The sequence below is a fragment of the Adiantum capillus-veneris genome, chromosome 1 (genome assembly GCF_014529385.1).
Source record: "Adiantum capillus-veneris isolate H3 chromosome 1, ASM1452938v2, whole genome shotgun sequence".
Classification (NCBI taxonomy): Eukaryota; Viridiplantae; Streptophyta; class Polypodiopsida; order Polypodiales; family Pteridaceae; genus Adiantum; species Adiantum capillus-veneris.
This window is the reverse complement of record NC_140931.1, coordinates 151,400,730-151,420,865: the sequence shown is the minus strand read 5'-3', so window position 1 is coordinate 151,420,865 and position 20,136 is coordinate 151,400,730. Positions and strand designations below refer to the sequence as shown.

The following is a 20,136-nucleotide window of genomic DNA, read 5'->3' as shown; positions in this document are numbered from 1 at the left end:
CAGGGCATCGTGGTATTGATGCTACAGTTAATGCAGTTGAGACATTCTTCTACTGGCCTACATTGAGAAGAGATGTGGATGCCTTTGTGAGAGAATGCCTAATTTGCCGGAAGGTCAAGTTTGACAGGCAAAAGGCACCAGGGTTATTGCAACCACTACCTATTCCAGATAAACCATGGGAAAGTATTGCTATGGATTTTATCTTTGATCTTCCGAGAACGCAGACAGGAAATGATGGTATTTGGACCATTATTTGCAGATTCAGCAAACATGCTCATTTCATTCCTGTCAGGAAGAAGATAAAGCCAAATCAGATGGCACGCTTGTTTATGAGCAATATTTTCAAGTATCATGGCATGCAACAGTCGATTGTTAGCGACCGTGATCCACGCATGACAAGTTTGTTCTGGAGAGGCTTATTTGAGAATATGGGCACCACGCTCAAATTCTCTTCGTCCTTTGATCCTCAAACAGATGGGCAGTCAGAAGAGGCAAATTCTATTGTCCTAGATCTGCTGAAGTGCTATGTGTCAAAGCATAAAGGAAAGTGAGAGCAGTATTTGCCATTGGTGGAGTATGCATACAATAATACAGTGCATTCATCAACTGGCAAGGCACCTTGTGAGATAGTTGAAGGTGGCAAGAAAGTTCCTCCCATACTGCATACAAAGGACAAGATATTTGAAGCAGATAAGTATGTTCAAGACATGGATGAAATGTACAAGAAGGTTAAAGTGGCCTTAGAAAAGACTCAGGGAAAGCAAAAGAAAGCAGTTGATCGTCACCGTCGTGAAGTGGTATATTCACTTGGTGATTGGGTGCTTTTGCGCTTTGAAAAGGCAAGGTTAAAGAAGATGAAAGGCAAGGAAAGACTGTTTCCAAAGCTCTGCATGCGTTACTAGGGGCCTTTTCAAGTATGCAACATAATCAGTGATGTTGCATATAGGCTGAAATTGCCTAACAGTTGAAAGATTCACAATGCGTTTCATGTGAGTCTTCTCAGACCCTATGTGGGTGATGTGCCAGAAGATATGCCAGCTGAAGATCAGCCAGAAGTCGAGGAACTTGACAAGATCTTGGTCCCGGAACAGATTTTGGCACACAAAGAAAGGAAAGTGAAAGGCAAGGTTGCAAGGCGTTACTTGGTAAAGTTCAGAAACTATCCACCAATGGATGCTAAGTGGATGGAAGAAGGTGAACTTGCAGAGTCACCAACTGTGTTATCACTTTACCTGGACGCCTTCGATTTGCAACCTACCTTGACCACTTGAGTTTCAAAGCTACATGGATTGTCAGTGTGACAATGGCTTCTGAAACAAATGATGTACATGGTATTTAAAGTGAGCTCAAATGAAATACCTGTTACATGAATGTTAGAGCTGTACAGATTGTCAGTTTGGCAATTGCTCTTATGGAATGTCCAAAAGTTTGGTTAGTGCTATAGAAGTGAGTATTTCTTGTCAGTTTGTCAAGGGTACAGTAATTGCTTCTATTAAAGAGTACATGTGTAACTGCATTCTTAAACTGTCGGTTTCGGTATGCTCGAAAGTGTTACGGGATCCAACGTGTACTATAAGACAGTGGCAAAATGTGCAGCTACCATTTTGTCATTGGAAAGTTAGTGACTCAAAGCAATGGCAGAGTGCGAAGCTACCGCTATGTCATTGGGACAGGGTTCACACGCAGGCAATACATGAGTCGACAAGGTGTTGAATACACCACGGTTGACAATGAGCATGTATGTGTCGTACATGTATCGACAGGTGTTGAATGCATCAGTGTTGACTGTAAGCATGCACGACATAGATGCAAACGAGGACGTTTGAGATTTCAAGAGGGGGGTATGTCACCAGCGTGTGACTACTATCTATCCTTTTTGTTGATTTCTTTCTTATTATCTATTTACTTTCACTTTTTGGAAACACCCCTCGGGAAATCTAACTGCCCTGCATTGCATAGCTAGTGTGGAACTGTCCAGAGGGAGTCCAGGCCTGAGGGCAAGAGAGCACTAAGGTTGGACAAGGACTATGGTTAGCCAAAGTGGGGTCATTGACTAGCCAAAGTAGAATCCTTTGCTATAGAGGCTACACTTCAGTTCTGGATGTGGCCACAGTGTACAAAGAGGGTCAGATGACCTAGAAAGATACAATGGCAGCATCTCCTAAAATTTAGGGAACTGCTATTTTGGGACCTGAAAATGTGTTTGCGTCATTACCTCCGGAATGACAAGGGGAACATTTTCTTACTCTGCCGTGAAGTCAACTGGGCAACCGGTTGGGAGATTTTTAGGCGGTAACCCCGAAACGGGAAAATGCTTATAAATGTGCCAAGTGGCACCTTCTGGTGCACTTTCCTCATGCAAGAGAAGGGGGGGCTGAATTTTAATCTGGGAGAGGCTCATTTTCAGTTTTGTCACAGGTTAAGAGCTATGGAGTGCTTGCTTTCCCTCCTATGTACAGTGCGGTGCCAGGAGTGATGCCCTGCACGCTACGCACTACCCTCTCTCTCCTCTATGGCAGTATGTTATGCCCCTCTAGTGGGCTCTTCATTTGACCAATGTACAGTTGTGTGGGTTCATGCGCGATTGCCGAGGCAAGAGCCTCTTGCACAGGTACTGGATTAGCTAGCGGCTAATCCTCCGCAGGTACAGGTGATTCGGAGAGGTTTCACGCTCGAAATCTCGTCTGATTCAAAGGGCAAGTAGCCCTACACGTGCGGGAGCTCGAGGACTTGCTACGGATGCGACCGGCACGCGAAACAGAGCCCGAAACAGTAAATTACAGCCTGCTGTGTATTTTTGCAGGTTTAAGGTTTTGGCCCTAAACGGACCCTAATACCCCCAGGAGGTTCGGGGACGCAAGGGGACCGCTGTACAGGTGATCTGGCACATTTTCGGGGCTGAAAACAGAGAATTCAGCGTGCTGCAGATTCTCACCAGGTTTTGCAAAGTGCCCGTATGCATCAGGAAGGTCAGTCAATGCGTGGGAATACTGACTGTGAAGGGTTCTAGTACAGTTATGCTGCCGAAATCAAGCCAGAACAGTTGAAATTCAGCCAAGCTTGTGCGGGGCAGTTTGTAGGGAACCACAACGTTTATTCCCACTTTTAAGCAATAAAGAAATACCGAAAGGGGCGCCTAAGTTAGGGGCCAATCTGGTGTCGGTCTACTCATACAGGTGCAATCTAGCAGCCTGTATCCCTCTCCCCTTTGTTGTGTCTTGAAAGTACAGGTAAAATAGACGACTAATAATGGGTGAAAGCTAAATCAAGGTTTAAAGTAAAGTCTACCGCCCTTTTTGGAATGAACACGCCGGTTTCAGAACCTCAGTTCCTTAGTACCCCTTCAGTACCTCAGTACCCAATGCCCAGCATCAGTACCCATTAGCATTAGCATCATTGTAGTAGCATTGTGCAAGAATGAAGAAAGTATTTGCTTTGGCAACAGAGCAAGGGAGCCCTTGAGGGTTGGGACCCGACATCCCTGTGTCGTCTCTTTTTTCTCTCTTGTCTCTCTCTTTCTTTCAGTTCACTTCAGTTCTTTCAAGTGAAGTGTCCCTTGTGTTTGTGTGCGTAGTACTAGATCCGAGCAAATCCTTATTCTCTTCCGCTGCACCTGACATCATATGCCTATATGACTAGTGACTATATTGTGCAAGTGAGGGTATGCAACTATGACCTGCCTGATCATGCACGTCCTTCTAGAGGCTCACAAAGTGCCAGGCTAGATCCTAAGCTAACTAAGACCAATGCTAAACTGTAGCACAAGCTTGTCCACATGGCTCTAGTTAGTGCAATGGGCACGTGACTTCCCCCCTGTTAGAGGTGAGACACAACCGCCGAACTTCTTCCTCTGTACTTCTGATGTTGAATGCTTTGATGCTTGTGGATGCATAAACCCATGATAACTCCTCCAAACTTGTGGATACTGCGGAATGTAGGTACTGCTATGATGTAAACACCGACCAGGCGACTTACAAGGTAGCCATACTAATGTTACAGAATATCATCCTTGATGCTGACTCTGCCTTGCGAGCAAGTACTACCACCCGAATAGTCCTCCTGTCATGACAACATTGAGGGTGAAGATGAAAGGTAAGGGTGCTCAGAGGAATATCCAATGGTTCCAAGTCGACGGAAGTAGATGCACGCTAAATGCAGAAGAGGGTTAGGGATCCTTTCTCCAACTCCTTCAATATCCACATTTGTGGCAAGCAGATCTTGGTATTCAAGATCTAGATTTTCGTGTATCTGATGTCAATCTTCGTTCAAAGACATAGCCATGAAGACAAGAGTGCGTCCGGTGCACGATGGACAAAGGGTGGGAGTGGCTAATGAGTCAGGGACACGGACACGAACCTTCTTTGAAAACAAAAATGTGAGAAAGGTTCCTCGGGTTCTTGGTTCTTCTTGGGTTCTGGGTTCTGGGTTCTGGGTTCTTTCATGGAGTTCGTGAAGCCGAAACACATGTAGAGCTCTCGTACGAATGTCAGGTGCAGGGTTTAAGGATTTTAACTAGGATTTAGTATCTCGCACAAACACAAGGTTACTTTATATGAGAGAACTAAATTGAACACACTGAAGAGAGAGAGAGAGAGAGAGAGAGAGAGAGAGAGAGAGAGAGATGATACTGCATGTCCGGTCTCAACCACCCTCAAGGGCCCCCTTGCTCTACTGCCAAAGCAAGTACTTGCTTACTTGCACAAATGCATAATACAATGGCTAAATGCTGAGTATTGAGTGCTCCATGCTGATGATCTGCAAAAACGCTAGATAATGATGTTGATGCAAAGAATGATAGGGCTGATCTGGTGCAAAAACGGTGGCTGATCTATGTAAAAATGCTGGCTGATCTGATGCAAAAACACTAGCTGATCTGATGCAAAAACGCTAGATGATCTGATGCAAAATGCTTATGGATGCTGAGAAAAAACGCTAGGGTACTGCTCGGAATTGGGTATTGATCTTTGGTGTTGTAGGAAGATCTGGTGCAAGAACGCTAGAGGTACTACGGGTACTTTGTGCTCTCCAGTTCTTGACAGCAACTACGACCTCGCCAGTCCTTTGCACAGTGACGACCGACCTCCAGACTCGCATGTTCTTTTCACAAGGTTCGGATTAGAGGATGTTCTCACCAAATCCACCTCCAACACGAAGCGAGAGCATGGCGACCAAAGACTGCAAGACCAATAGCCTGAAACACCCAGGACTACACATGCTAGCTTTGCCGCTGTCCTAGCAGGCCCGAGCAAGACAAATCGCATTGGACAACTGTAAGCCACCCTTGACATGGTCATGGAAGAAAACCGCGATCCCAAAGCGTGCCTCAGCATGCTCGAGGCACGATTTGGACTCCATGGTCAGCCTCACAATAGACAAGGTGAAGGAAGTCGAAGCAAAGGTCACTCAAGCTCACACGATTGCACTTGCCAAAGTGGAAACTTGTCTGAAGACAGAACTACGGGAACGTTAGCTTCAAGAAGAGAATGCCCTCAAGATTCGCATTGGAGGGCTGCCCCAAGCATGGGACGAGTGCAAACAATGTAACTATGTCAAACTTTGTAAATAATTAATTTATTTACGAGAAAAGAATTATCTAATTAGTTGTGTGCACATCAGAATAGATCTAGCAGTTCTGGGGCCTCAGGTGCGCCCAAGTTTGGGCTAGAGCACCTCAGGGAGACCCTAGCAGAAAATACCCTGAAGCCCTAGCGATTGGGAAATCGGGTCTTCAATGAAGGGGTAGATAGTAGCCTCAGATTTCAGGCTCAAAAAATTACGCGCTAGTGCAAGCGCAGGAATGAGATGGGGTCCTTAGAACAATAGTAACCCTAAAGCCTGAATTATTTTTACGGCCTTAGGGAAATGATTTGCGCTAGACCAAATGGCCGGACAAGTGCGAACAGGTAATGCCAGAGCAGTGTCGATACGGCATTGTGCTCGGGAGCAGCTAACATTTCATTAGTAGCATCTGTGTGTGCAGTTGTGAGTTAATTTGCACATTTTATTAATAGCCTAGGGACTTTTAAATGTGAAAGTTGAATGGTTTTAAAGTTATTAAGTGTGCCACTTGGCACACTTACCAATGCAAAACTAGCTCTCTCTCTCTCTCTCTCTCAACCTCTCTCTTTCCTAGCGCCCCCTCTTCCTGCTGGCTTGATAAGAGCACCCCCTCCCCCATTTCTCAGTGTTGGCAATGCTCCTACCCCCCCTATTGTGAGTATGCTCTACGCATTGGAGCCCTCCATGGAAGCTTGAGAGCAGCCCCTTGCGACATATGTGGTGGCCTCGTGCTCCCATTGTCTAGAACAAGGGTTCTCATAGACATAGCCAACGTTTGGTGAAGTTTCATCACGAGAAGTTGCAGCAGGTACTCTCTTCGTAGAGTGTGGTGGCTGTAAATTCTCTGTTTTCAGCCCCTAATGATCTCTTTTAGGGTGAATTTCAGCAAAATACACATAGAATCTAGTTCTTCTCTACCTACACTACGCATACACAAAGTTTGGTGCGATTCCATCGCAAAAAGGATCTCTATTTCGGCATTGGAAGGTGCTCAGGTAACATTTTCAGATTATGTGCAGAAAATTACAGCAAGCATGTGTGCGTGCATTTTGCGTGTTTCTCCCTTGTTTTTATTACACGAATGATTATGCATAAAGGGACACAGTTAGCAGAAGGTAGACTCTCATTATTGAGAGCTTCCATTGAGTTTTGTGGAAGATAGACTCTCATTTTCGAGAGCTTCCCAAAATCTCATAGCAGAGGGAAAATCCTCTCAGTATTAAGAGAGTAGCTTTCGCACTCTCTCAGTCAGAAGCAGAAAAGAAAGAATAGAGGAAGGGCTATTGCCCCGTTCCTGTGCTTGTAAAGATTCTCCCTTAGTAATATAGATAATCTCTTTATGGGGAGGGGGACCGGCCCATCGTCTGGTCCCCAATGAAGTGTCAAGCGTTTCTTCTATCTCTCTAATTCTCTTGAGTATTTGAAATAAAATTAAAAGTCAGTTTACGCTTCCATACTTTTGTGACAGTGGTATCAGAGCAAGGTTCTCTCTCTCCTTCAACAGCAGGTGGCAGAGTTGCAAAAAGCTCTCTCCCATCCAGAAGCCCAAAAGATTCTCCATACCCTTGAGAAAGGCAAGGAGAAAGTGCAGATGGGGTCGGGAGAAATCCCGCAGAACCCAAAGACGCAAGAACCAAAGAAAGATCCTTTAATTGGAAACTCCCACATGCACAAGAGGCAGAGGAAACCTCCAGAACGTCATGTCCGGTTTAATCCAAAGGTTCAAGAGCACGATCCTTGTCACCAGCGTGTGACTACTATCTATCCTTTTTGTTGATTTCTTTCTTATTATCTATTTACTTTCACTTTTTGGAAACACCCCTCGGGAAATCTAACTGCCCTGCATTGCATAGCTAGTGTGGAACTGTCCAGAGGGAGTCCAGGCCTGAGGGCAAGAGAGCACTAAGGTTGGACAAAGACTATGGTTAGCCAAAGTGGGGTCATTGACTAGCCAAAGTGGAATCCTTTTCTACAGAGGCTACATTTCAGTTCTGGATGTGGCCGCAGTGTACAAAGAGGGTCGGATGACCTAGAAAGATACAATGGCAGCATCTCCTAAAATTTAGGGAACTGCTATTTTGGGACCTGAAAATGTCTTCGCGTCATTACGTGCAGTTTGACATGGGGATCATTTTGTTACTCTGTGGCCAAGTCAACAGAGGCTGCAGGTGAGATATTTTTAGACCCGAGGGTCTAAAGCGGGAAAATGCACAAATGAGTGACACTTGGCACTCTGAGGCAGTTTACTACTTATAGAGAAGGCAAAAACGTGATTTATAGCTGGGAGGCTCATTTTGCAAGTCTCTGTCACAGGTTGAGAGCTATGGAGTGCTTGCTTTCCCTCCTATGTACAGTGCGGTGCCAGGAGTGATGCCCTGCACGCTACGCACTGCCCTCTCTCTCCCCTATGGCAGTATGTTATGCCCCTCTAGTGGGCTCTTCATTTGGCCAATGTACAGTTGTGTGGGTTCATGCGCGATTGCCGAGGCAAGAGCCTCTTGCACAGGTACTGGATTAGCTAGCGGCTAATCCCCCCGCAGGTACAGGTGAATTCGGAGAGGTTTCATGCCAGAAATCTCGTCCGAATCAAAGGGCAAGTAGCCCTACAAGTGCAGGAGCTCGAGGAATTGCTACGGATGCGACCGCCACGTGAAACGGAGCCCGAAACAGTAAATTACAGCCTGCTGTGTATTTTTGCAGGTTTAGGGTTTTGGCCCTAAACGGTCCCTAATACCCCCAGGAGGTTCGGGGACGCGAGGGGACCGCTGTACAGGTGATCTGGCGCATTTTCGGGGCTGAAAACAGAGAATTCAGCGTGCTGCAGATTCTCGCCAAGTTTTGTAAAGTGCCCGTATGCGTCGGGAAGGTCAGTCAATGCGTCTGAATACTGATTGTGAAGTGTACTAGTACAATTATGCTACCGAAATCAGGCCGGAACAATGGAAATTCAGCCGAGTTTGTGCGGGGTAGCTTGTAAGGAACCACAACGTTTATTCCCTCTTTTGAACAATAAAGAAATACCAAAAGGGGCGCCTAAGTTAGGGGCCAATCTGGTGTCGGTCTACTCATACAGGTGCAATCTAGCAGCATGTATCCCTCTCCCCTTTGTTGTGTCTTGAAAGTACAGGTAAAATAGACGACTAATAATGGGTGATAGCTAAATCAAGGTTTGAAGTAAAGTCTACCGCCCTTTTTGGATTGAACAGGCCGGTTTCATGGTTCCATCGACGGGATTAAATCACTTTTTCCCATAGAAGTGAGCCTTGGTCAGATTGGGCTTGAAGACACAGGGGATCATAGACCAGACACAGGAAATAGCAATTATGGCTGACAGACCAGATGATGTGACTGAAGAGGTTTCCTCTTCACAGGGTCAACAGACACATGAAGTGGGTGAGTCCTCAAGACCACCACAGACAGATGATGATATATTCAGGACCCAGTTGGCTACTGCTGTGGCTATGTTTACACAAGTAATGCAGAACCCGAGGTTTTTAGCCTTTCCACAACCCCCTGTTCCGTCTCAGCAAGTTGGGTCACTGGATCATATTCAAAAGCCTGTTAAGGCTCGAGCACAGGTGATTCATACTGCACAGTCAATGGAAACACCTGTACACTTGACGGAGAACATGCAGTCTCCACAACCTATGCCTAAGGTGCAAGAATAGGTGGCTGAGATGCCAGTATTTCAAGCTGTACCAGTTCAGCCCGCCACCTTTCAGCAACCTATAGCTGGTTCTAATGGGCAGGGAAGTACCCTACAGGCTATGCAACAGGTCTTCCCACCACCTTCAGTACACCCTGGCTATTTTGGAGGTGGATCGGTATTCCAGAGCATGGCTGGTCATGCACCTGGAAATCAGTTTTACACGCCAGGAACAGTGTTCGGGGGTGCTCAAACGATGATGCCTAACCCCATGTATGGTGTCACGTGCATGCTACTAGGGTTTCAGAGCACTCAGGGCCAATTTGGGATGCCACAAGCAAATTTTGGTATGGCTGGAATTACAAATCAGCACCCAAATATGGCATTTCCAGGTCAAGTTAATAGCGGCCAAGGAACACAGATGAACCCTAATAGTATTCCCATGTTTCAGTCACTTCCATATGACAATTTAACGCCGCTGGAGAGGCCAACTCCGTACAAAGAAGGTGGCAAAGGTGTGTCTTTCACGACCTTTACAGGGTTTGATAACAGGAAGAAGGCTCTCTCATTCCTCCAGCAGTTTGACAAGGTCTATGCAGGGGGAAACTTTACAGAGGCTTCAAAGGTCCGCAAGGCAACCACTTTCCTGACAGGGAATGCGGGACAATGCGGGACAATGGTGGACAACTTTATTGCTTCAAGGACAAGCTCCGTCCACATGGATTTACTTCAAGCAGATTTTTGCAGCAGCATGGTTATATGATGACTTTGAAGCAGATGTCATGAAAGAATGGCACCAGCTTAATGCTACCACTTGCACGAATCTGGATGATTACAATCGGAAGTTTTGCAAAGCTCTACTTCCAGTAACTTCCTATAGGTTTGTGCCATTGACAAAACAGATTGAAAAATACTGTTGTGGCCTACCTAAAGGATTGAGAAAGTACTGTACGAAGACAAAAGTCACTACTTTGACGCAGCTCATCGAGGTAGCAAACACTGGCAATGGTTTGCTCAAGAGAAAAGATTGTGAATTTACAACGGGGGCCAAGGCAGGATCAGGCAAGAAAAATTCAGCCAAGAAGCACGTTCCCAATGAGGCTCCTAAAGGGACTCAGGAGTAAGCCAACGCAGGGAAAGATAAAGCTACGGCTGAATCAGAAAAGGGACCAGCAAAGAAATGGAAAAGACGTTTTCCTCGCAAGTCAAAAGAGCAAAAGAAGGTCCTGAGGACAGAGAACAAATGCTTTATTTGTGAGCAGCCTGGCCACATTGCTTACAACTGTCCTACAAAGAAAAGGCCAGCTGATTCTGAAGACAAGGAGGACAGGAAAGGAAAGAAGCCCATGGCTGGTCTAGTGCCAGATATGGTGGGCGACAAGCCAAATTCAGATGCAAGTGAGCTTTGCAGAGCATGGGGAAAGGTCAGGGATCAAACAGTGCTCATCTTCTTTGATCCAGGTGCCAAAGCCAACTTCATTTCCCCGGAATTGGCTTCAAAGTTGGGAATCAGACATGAAGAGATGGGGTATACAGCAGAGGCAGATTTGGCATGTCCTGGCCATACAGAGGCTGTGACGCCCATCATTGGAAAGTTGCGTCTACATATCCAGTCCTATGTAGATGCTGAAGAATTTTACATCATGCCACTGGACGGATGTGACGTGTTGTTAGGTATTCCTTGGTTGTTTCGTGTACAGGGAATCATGGATGCCTACAACAAAAAGATCACTGTACAGAGCAGGGGAAAGACTCACATTCTGGATGTAGAGCTTAAAGGGGAGTCTATTCCCACTATATCAGCTTCTGCTATTACTTCTGTAATGAAAAAGCATCTTTCTGCGTACTTGGTTTTTCCTCGTGAAGTGTCAGATTGTGATGAATCAAATTTATCTGTGCTAGATAAAGAAAGGTCAATGTTTTTACAACAGTATAGTGATTGTTTTTCCGATTCATTACCGTCTCAATTACCGCCAAAGAGACCCGAGGACCATGCGATAGATTTGGTGCCAGGCAATAGCCCACCAAATAAGCCTCCGTATAGGGTTAGTGCGGCTCAGCAGAAAGAGATAATGGGCCAAGTATAGGAGTTGTTAGAAAAGAGGCTGATTCAGCCCAATTCATCTCCATTCTGTTCTCCACTGTTATTGGTGCGGAAAAAGGATGGCTCATGGCGTATGTGTATCGACTACCATGCACTGAATAAGAATACCATCAAGAATAGGTTCCCTATACCTAGAATTGATGATATTATGGACAAATTAGGAGCAGCAGCTATGTTTAGCAGGATAGATCTAAAGAGTGGGTACCATCAGATCTGCATTAGATCAGAGGATGTGCATAAGACTGCTTTTAGAACGACGTTTGGCCTTTACGAATTTTTAGTGATGCCCTTTGGTCTCACAAATGCTCCTGCTACGTTCAATAGGATGATGGACAGAATTTTCTGTCCACACCAACAGTTTGTTGGTACATTCTTTGATGACATGATAGTCTACTCAAAGAATGAAGAGGAGCATAGGCATCACTTGGCCATTGTGTTTAAAGAGTTACGCAGTCATAGGTTGCTCATCAATGCAAAGAAAAGTGAGTTTTTTCTGGAAGAGATTCACTTTCTAGGACACATTGTCTCAAAGGATGGTGTCAAAATGGATCCTGCAAAAGTTGAAGCGATCAAGTCATGGCCAGATTTGAAGACGGTGCATGATGTCCGAAGCTTCTTGGGACTATGCTCCTATTACAGAAGGTTTATCCGAAATTTCGCAGAGATTGCTTCACCTTTACATGCTCTTCAAAAGAAGGCAGTCACCTTTAGATGGACACAGAAAGAGATTTCAGCTTTTAATCTCTTAAAGGAAAAGATGACTTCAGATCCAGTCATTGTGTTGCCAGATCTTAGGAAGTCATTTGTGGTCCAGTGTGACGCCTGTGGTAGTAGCATTGGTGGAGTGCTAATGCAAGATGGCAGGGTAGTAGCCTATGAGAGCAGAATTTTGCAAGGGCCAGAGATGACCATGCAGGTCTATGAGAAAGAGTTACTGGCTGTGATTCATGCGCTCTTAAGTTGGAAACACTACCTGCTAGGTGTAGACTTTGTTGTCCAAACGGACCATCAGACCTTGCGATATTTCTTGACACAGACAAAGCTATCTGAGAAGCATATGCGATGGGCAAATATCTTGTCCATGTTCCACTTTCAGATTGTGCATGTGGAAGGCAAGAAGAACGTTGTGGCTGATGCCTTGTCAAGGAAGCCACAAATTTCAGCTGTGTCGATTCCTTATCATCATGCACTTGATGATATGAGGGAACAGTATGAAAATGATGAAGATTTTGCAAGGGTCTTCTAGCAGCTAAGGGATGGACAACGTCATGAACACTATCTTCTCAAAGATGGGTTCATGATGATGCATGGCAGATTGTCTGTCACAAAGCCATTGCGACGCAAAGTTATAGAAGAGAGTCATGTCCCACCGTATGCAGGGCATCGTGGTATTGATGCTACAGTTAATGCAGTTGAGACATTCTTCTACTGGCCTACATTGAGAAGAGATGTGGATGCCTTTGTGAGAGAATGCCTAATTTGCCGGAAGGTCAAGTTTGACAGGCAAAAGGCACCAGGGTTATTGCAACCACTACCTATTCCAGATAAACCATGGGAAAGTATTGCTATGGATTTTATCTTTGATCTTCCGAGAACGCAGACAGGAAATGATGGTATTTGGACCATTATTTGCAGATTCAGCAAACATGCTCATTTCATTCCTGTCAGGAAGAAGATAAAGCCAAATCAGATGGCACGCTTGTTTATGAGCAATATTTTCAAGTATCATGGCATGCAACAGTCGATTGTTAGCGACCGTGATCCACGCATGACAAGTTTGTTCTGGAGAGGCTTATTTGAGAATATGGGCACCACGCTCAAATTCTCTTCGTCCTTTGATCCTCAAACAGATGGGCAGTCAGAAGAGGCAAATTCTATTGTCCTAGATCTGCTGAAGTGCTATGTGTCAAAGCATAAAGGAAAGTGAGAGCAGTATTTGCCATTGGTGGAGTATGCATACAATAATACAGTGCATTCATCAACTGGCAAGGCACCTTGTGAGATAGTTGAAGGTGGCAAGAAAGTTCCTCCCATACTGCATACAAAGGACAAGATATTTGAAGCAGATAAGTATGTTCAGGACATAGATGAAATGTACAAGAAAGTCAAAGTGGCCTTAGAAAAGACTCAGGCAAAGCAAAAGAAAGCAGCTGATCGTCACCGTCGTGAAGTGGTATATTCACTTGGTGATTGGGTGCTTTTGCGCTTTGAAAAGGCAAGGTTACAGAAGATGAAGGGCAAGGAAAGACTGTTTCCAAAGCTCAGCATGCGTTACTATGGGCCTTTTCAAGTGTGCGACATAATCAGTGATATTGCATATAGGCTGAAATTGCCTGACAGTTGAAAGATTCACAATGCGTTTCATGTGAGTCTTCTCAGACCCTATGTGGGTGATGTGCCAGAAGATATGCCAGTTGAAGATCAGTCGGAAGTCGAGGAACTTGACGAGATCTTGGTCCCTGAACAGATTTTGGCACATAAGGAAAGGAAAGTGAGAGGCAAGGTTGCTAGGCGTTACTTGGTAAAGTTCAGAAACTATCCACCAATGGATGCTAAGTGGATGGAAGAAGGTGAACTTGCAGAGTCACCAACTGTGTTATCACTTTACCTTGAAGCCTTCGATTTGCAACCTACCTTGACCCCTTGAGTTTCAAAGCTACATGGATTGTCAGTGTGACAATGGCTTCTGAAACAAATGATGTACATGGTATTTAAAGTGAGCTCAAATAAAATACTTGTTACATGAATGTTAGAGCTGTACAGATTGTCAGTTTGGCAATTGCTCTTATGGAATGTCCAAAAGTTTGATTAGTGCTATAGAAGTGAGTATTTCTTGTCAGTTTGTCAAGGATACAGTAATTGCTTCTAATAAAGAGTACATGTGTAACTGCATTCTTAAACTGTCGGTTTCGGTATGCTCGAAAGTGTTACGGGATCCAACGTGTACTATAAGACAGTGGCAAAATGTGTAGCTACCATTTTGTCATTGGAAAGTTAGTGACTCAAAGCAATGGCACAGTGCGAAGCTACCCCTATGTCATTGGGACACGGTTCATACGCAGGCAATACATGAGTCGACGAGGTGTTGAATACACCAGGGTTGACAATGAGCATGTATGTGTCGTACATGTGTCGACAGGTGTTGAATACATCAGTGTTGACTAGGAGCATGAACGACATAGATGCAAACGAGGACGTTTGAGATTTCAAGAGGGGGGTATGTCACCAGCGTGTGACTACTATCTATCCTTTTTGTTGATTTCTTTCTTATTATCTATTTACTTTCACTTTTTGGAAACACCCCTCGGGAAATCTAACTGCCCTGCATTGCATAGCTAGTGTGGAACTGTCCAGAGGGAGTCCAGGCCTGAGGGCAAGAGAGCACTAAGGTTGGACAAAGACTATGGTTAGCCAAAGTGGGGTCATTGACTAGCCAAAGTGGAATCCTTTGCTACAGAGGCTACATTTCAGTTCTAGATGTGGCCGCAGTGTACAAAGAGGGTCGGATGACCTAGAAAGATACAATGGCAGCATCTCCTAAAATTTAGGGAACTGCTATTTTGGGACCTGAAAATGTCTTCGCGTCATTACGTGCAGTTTGACATGGGGATCATTTTGTTACTCTATGGCCAAGTCAACAGAGGCTGCAGGTGAGATATTTTTAGACCCGAGGGTCTAAAGCGGGAAAATGCACAAATGAGTGACACTTGGCACTCTGAGGCCAGTTTACTACTTATAGAGAAGGCAAAAACGTGATTTATAGCTGGGAGGCTCATTTTGCAAGTCTATGTCACAGGTTGAGAGCCATGGAGTGCTTGCTTTCCCTCCTATGTACAGTGCGGTGCCAGGAGTGATGCCCTACACGCTACGCACTGCCCTCTCTCTCCCCTAGGGCAGTATGTTATGCCCCTCTAGTGGGCTCTTTATTTGACCAATGTACAGTTGTGTGGGTTCATGCGCGATTGCCGAGGCAAGAGCCTCTTGCACAGGTACTGGATTAGCTAGCGGCTAATCCCCCCGCAGGTACAGGTGAATTCGGAGAGGTTTCACCCCAGAAATCTCGTCCGATTCAAAGGGCAAGTAGCCCTACAGGTGCGGGAGCTCAAGGACTTGCTACGGATGCGACCGGCACGCGAAACGGAGCCCGAAACAGTAAATTACAGCCTGCTGTGTATTTTTGCAGGTTTAGGGTTTTGGCCCTAAACGGTCCCTAATACCCCCAGGAGGTTCGGGGACACGAGGGGACCGCTGTACAGGTGATCTGGCGCATTTTCGGGGCTGAAAACAGAGAATTCAGCGTGCTGCAGATTCTCGCCAGGTTTTGTAAAGTGCCTGTATGCGTCGGGAAGGTCAGTCAAGGCGTGGGAATACTGACTGTGAAATGTCCTAGTACAGTTATGCTGCCGAAATCAGGTCGGAACAGTGGAAATTCAGCCGAGTTTGTGCGGGGCAGCTTGTAGGGAACCACAACGTTTATTCCCTCTTTTGAACAATAAAGAAATACCGAAAGGGGCGCCTAAGTTAGGGGCCAATCTGGTGTCGGTCTACTCATACAGGTGCAATCTAGCAGCCTGTATCCCTCTCCCCTTTGTTGTGTCTTGAAAGTACAGGTAAAATAGACGACTAATAATGGGTGAAAGCTAAATCAAGGTTTGAAGTAAAGTCTACCGCCCTTTTTGGATTGAACACGTCGGTTTCAATCCTCCTGATTCTCCTCGGTCTTCTTTCATGAAGGATCTAGATGAAGACGCAAGAACCAAAGAAAGATCCTTTAATTGGAACCTCCCACATGCACAAGAGGCAGAGGAAACCTCCAGAACGTCATGTCCGGTTTAATCCAAAGGTTCAAGAGCACGATCCTCCTGATTCTCCTCAGTTTTCTTTCATGAAGGATCTGGATGACATAGTCGCTCTAGAAGACATGTTTCTTGACGATCGATCGCAGCGGGAAGTGCATTCAAGGGAAAGGACTCCTGTCCTTAAGGAGTCTAAGCATAGAAAGAAGGAGCATCATAAGAGGAAGCACCACAAGCAGAAAACATTCAAGTCAGGTGATAAAGATGTAAAATTCGACACCTACAATGGACGGCGGGATAATGACAAATCTTTGGCTTTCATCCGCCAATTTTAAGTTGCATTTGCAGAAGGGAACTTTAAAGACAGATCCAAGCTTCGCCATGTCAGTATGTACTTGAAAGGCACCGCCAGCAGTTGGTGGTTAACCCTGATCCTAGAAAAACGCAAATCCCAAGATTGGACTGCTTTCAAGAAGGAGTTCTAGGCACAGTTCCTTCCTCCAAACTATGAGGAAGAGGTAAAGAAAGAATGGGATCGACTCTCACAGTCAGAGAACGAAATTGTTCCACGCTATGTGGATAGGTTTTGGGACGTTCTCTTGAAAGTCACTCCATTCAAGAAGATTGAAGATTCGGAGAAGATGCGCAAGTTTGAAGTAGAATTGCATGAAGCCTCGCAAAAGGCTATGAAGCTTTACCCTCGAGGTAACTTGCAGATGCTTATGGAATTAGCTCGCATAGCTGATGGAATATATGACAAGGGTACTCCCAGGAAGATGGAGCAAAGCACCTATCATGCCAAGCAGAAGGCTCTCCATAAGCAGCCTACCTCTACTTCTTCTTCTCAAAAAAAGAAAAGAACCGCCTCCAATGCGGAAGCAAAGCCAAATCAGCCCAAGAAAGGAAAATATCTCTCCTGCTAAATTGAGAACCTACATTAGCGAAGGAAGATGCTTCAAGTGTGGACAAATTGGACATATGAAGGGTGATTGCCCTACTAAAACCCCGCAACCACCCTCTTCCAATGCAGTCCCGGATGTACAGGGGAATACAACCAAGGATGGAAAAGAAAGAGCTCTTGTCAAAGCATGGGGTAGCATCAACAACCAACGGGCTCTTATTCTGTTTGATCCTGGTAGTACAAACAATTTCATCTCTACAAAGCTAGCCAATGACCTGAATTTACAGCCCAACCGTTTTGGAGTTTCTATTCAAGCACAATCTGGTTTCAAAGGGCAGAACTCTAGTTCTACTCCAATCATACGGAAGCTGAATTTGAAGGTCGACAACTATAAAGATCAAGAGTCTTTCTTACTAGCTTCACTTGAAGGGTGTGATGTCATCTTGGGAATGCCTTGACACTACAAGATGCATCCCATTCCTGACTATGTTCAGAAAACTTTATCCTTTGATCATAAAGGAAAGGAATATCTTGTACTTGCGGATGCAGGTGATTGGCGTATCCCCATCACCAATCACATTGCAATCAAGAAAGTAATGAAAAAGTGTGTTTCAACGTACTTGATTTTTGCAAGAGAGAGAGATGTGTCTGCTTCACAACTTTCTTCCTCTTTAGAGCAAAAAAGACTTAAGTTATTAGAAAGTTTTAAAGATTGTTTTGTAGACAAACTTCCAAATGAACTCCCACCTTCTCGACCTGAGGATCATACAATTGATTTGATCCCAAAAAGTTCTCCTCCAAATCAACCCCCTTATCGAGTTAGTCTAATGCAGCAAGAGGAAATCCTCAAACAGGTCAACGAACTTTTGGAGAAGGGCTTAATAAAGCCTACTACTTCTCTATATTGTTCACCTGTCTTGCTAGTACAGAAAAAGGGTGGCACATTCCGCATGTGCATAGACTATAGATCTCTAAACAAGATCGCAAACAAGAATCAATTTCCAATCCCTCAGATTGATGACATTCTTGATAAGTTACGAGGAGTTACTGTCTTTAGTCATATAGACTTGAAAAGCGGGTATCATCAAATCCGCATAGCTCCTCAGGATGTACATAAGACTTCATTTAGAACAACCTTTGGGTTGTATGAATTCTTAGTGATGCCTTTTGGACTCACTAATGCACCAGCCACATTCAACAGAATGATGGACAGAATCTTTAACTCATATAGAAGATTTACAGGAGTTTTCTTTGATGACGTCTTAATCTTCTCAGAGACGGAAGAAGAACACTATAAGCATCTCGCATTAGTGTTTGAAGAATTACGCAAACACACATTATTTGTGAATGCTAAGAAGAGTGAGTTCTTTCTAAAAGAAATCCACTATTTGGGCCATATAGTATCTCACAACCACGTGAGACTGGACCCTGATAAGATTCAAGCAGTTGTAGAATGGCCTACGCCAACTACAGTACATAATGTACGAAGTTTTCTCGGCCTCTGTTCCTATTATCAGCGTTTCATTCGAACCTTTGCCGCCATAGCAGGTCCCCTCCATGATCTGACAAAGAAGCGGATTCCATTCCATTGGGGGCCTGGACAAAAACAAGCTTTTGACAAGCTTAAGTATCTACTTAGTCATGGATCTGTTCTCACCGTCCCTGATCTTCACAAACCTTTCGAGGTATACTGCGATGCATCTGGAGATTGTGTACGAGCAGTTTTGAACCAAGGTCACTCCATAGCCTATGAAAGTCGGCGCCTTAAAGATGCAGAGTCGCATGCTTCCATTTATGAAAAAGAGCTAATGACAGTAATTCATGCTCTTTCCATTTGGAAAGATTATCTCCTAGGAGCTGATTTTATAATCAAGACAGATCATCAGAGTCTTCGCTACTTTCTCACAAAGAGGAAGTTATCAGAAAAACAGATGAGATGGGCAAACTTTCTTTCAATGTTCCATTTTCAGATTTTACGCACTTCTGGAACAAAGAATGCAGTTGCAGATGCTCTCTCCAGGTGTCCAAAGATCAATGCACTGACAACAATTTATCATGAGGAACTAGAATCTCTCAATGAGATGTAATCCAGACTTCGCTACAATTTGGGCAGATCTTCAAGCTGGTCACTCAAGGCAACCTTATTCCATTAGGGACAATACACTATATCGTCAACAAGCAATATGCATAGCTCAGCCCTTACGACAGAAGGTGATGGATAAAGCACACAATTCTCCTTATGCCAGGCATCGGAGAATTGCTGCTACCACTAGTGCTCTCAAAAGATATTTCTTTTGTGGCCAACACTCCGTGCGGACATTGAAAAATATGTACGCAAGTGTTTAATCTGCCAAAAAGTGAAATACAACAGACATAAAGTTTATGGCAAGCTTCAGCCACTCGCTATGCCTAACACGCCATGGGAAAGTATTGCCATGGATTTTATTACGGATCTTCCTAGATCCAAGAATGGAAATGATGCAATCTGGACTATAGTAGACAGATTCAGTAAGCAAGCACATTTCCTTCCAGTTAAGAAGACGATCAAAGCTGATCACATGGCTAGAATATTTCTAGCTCAGATTTGTAAACATCATGGATTGCCAAAGACTAGTGTCAGCGAGACAGAGATCCTCGCATGACTAGCCTATTTTGGCAAGCATTGTTCGAGAACTTGGGAACTAAGCTTGAATTTTTGTCAGCTTATCATCCTCAAACAAATGGTCAAAGCGAAATCACTAATACCACTGTTTTAGACCTCCTCAAGTGCTATGTTTCGGAACGACAATCCGAATGGGAACAGTACTTACCATTAGTTGAGTTTGCGTATAATAATACCATGCATTCCTCAACTGGTAAAGCTCCCTTCAAAATTATTTATGGGAAGCCACTCTTACTTCCTATTATGGTTACCAAAGAAAACATCTTCGCCGCAAATGAATTTGTGCGCAATATTGATATTGCCTATCAACAAGTAAAGCAAGCGATTCTTCGTACTCAAGAGCAACAGAAGAGAAAAGCAGACAAGCACAGAAGGAATCTCAATCTTGAAAAAGGACAATATGTCCTACTAAAGTTTGAGAAAGCTAGATTGAAAAAGCGGGTCGGAAAAGGGAAAGTTGTTAAACTT

At 44.5% G+C, this 20,136-nt stretch overlaps 1 protein-coding gene across 4 annotated transcripts in view; it reads right to left on the bottom strand.

Annotated features, from left to right (window-relative positions):
- Positions 1–20,136, bottom strand: part of LOC147465806 (Ankyrin repeat family protein) — a 70,180-nt gene that overhangs the window by 40,924 nt on the left and 9,120 nt on the right. The gene's annotated exons all lie outside the window — the stretch shown is intronic.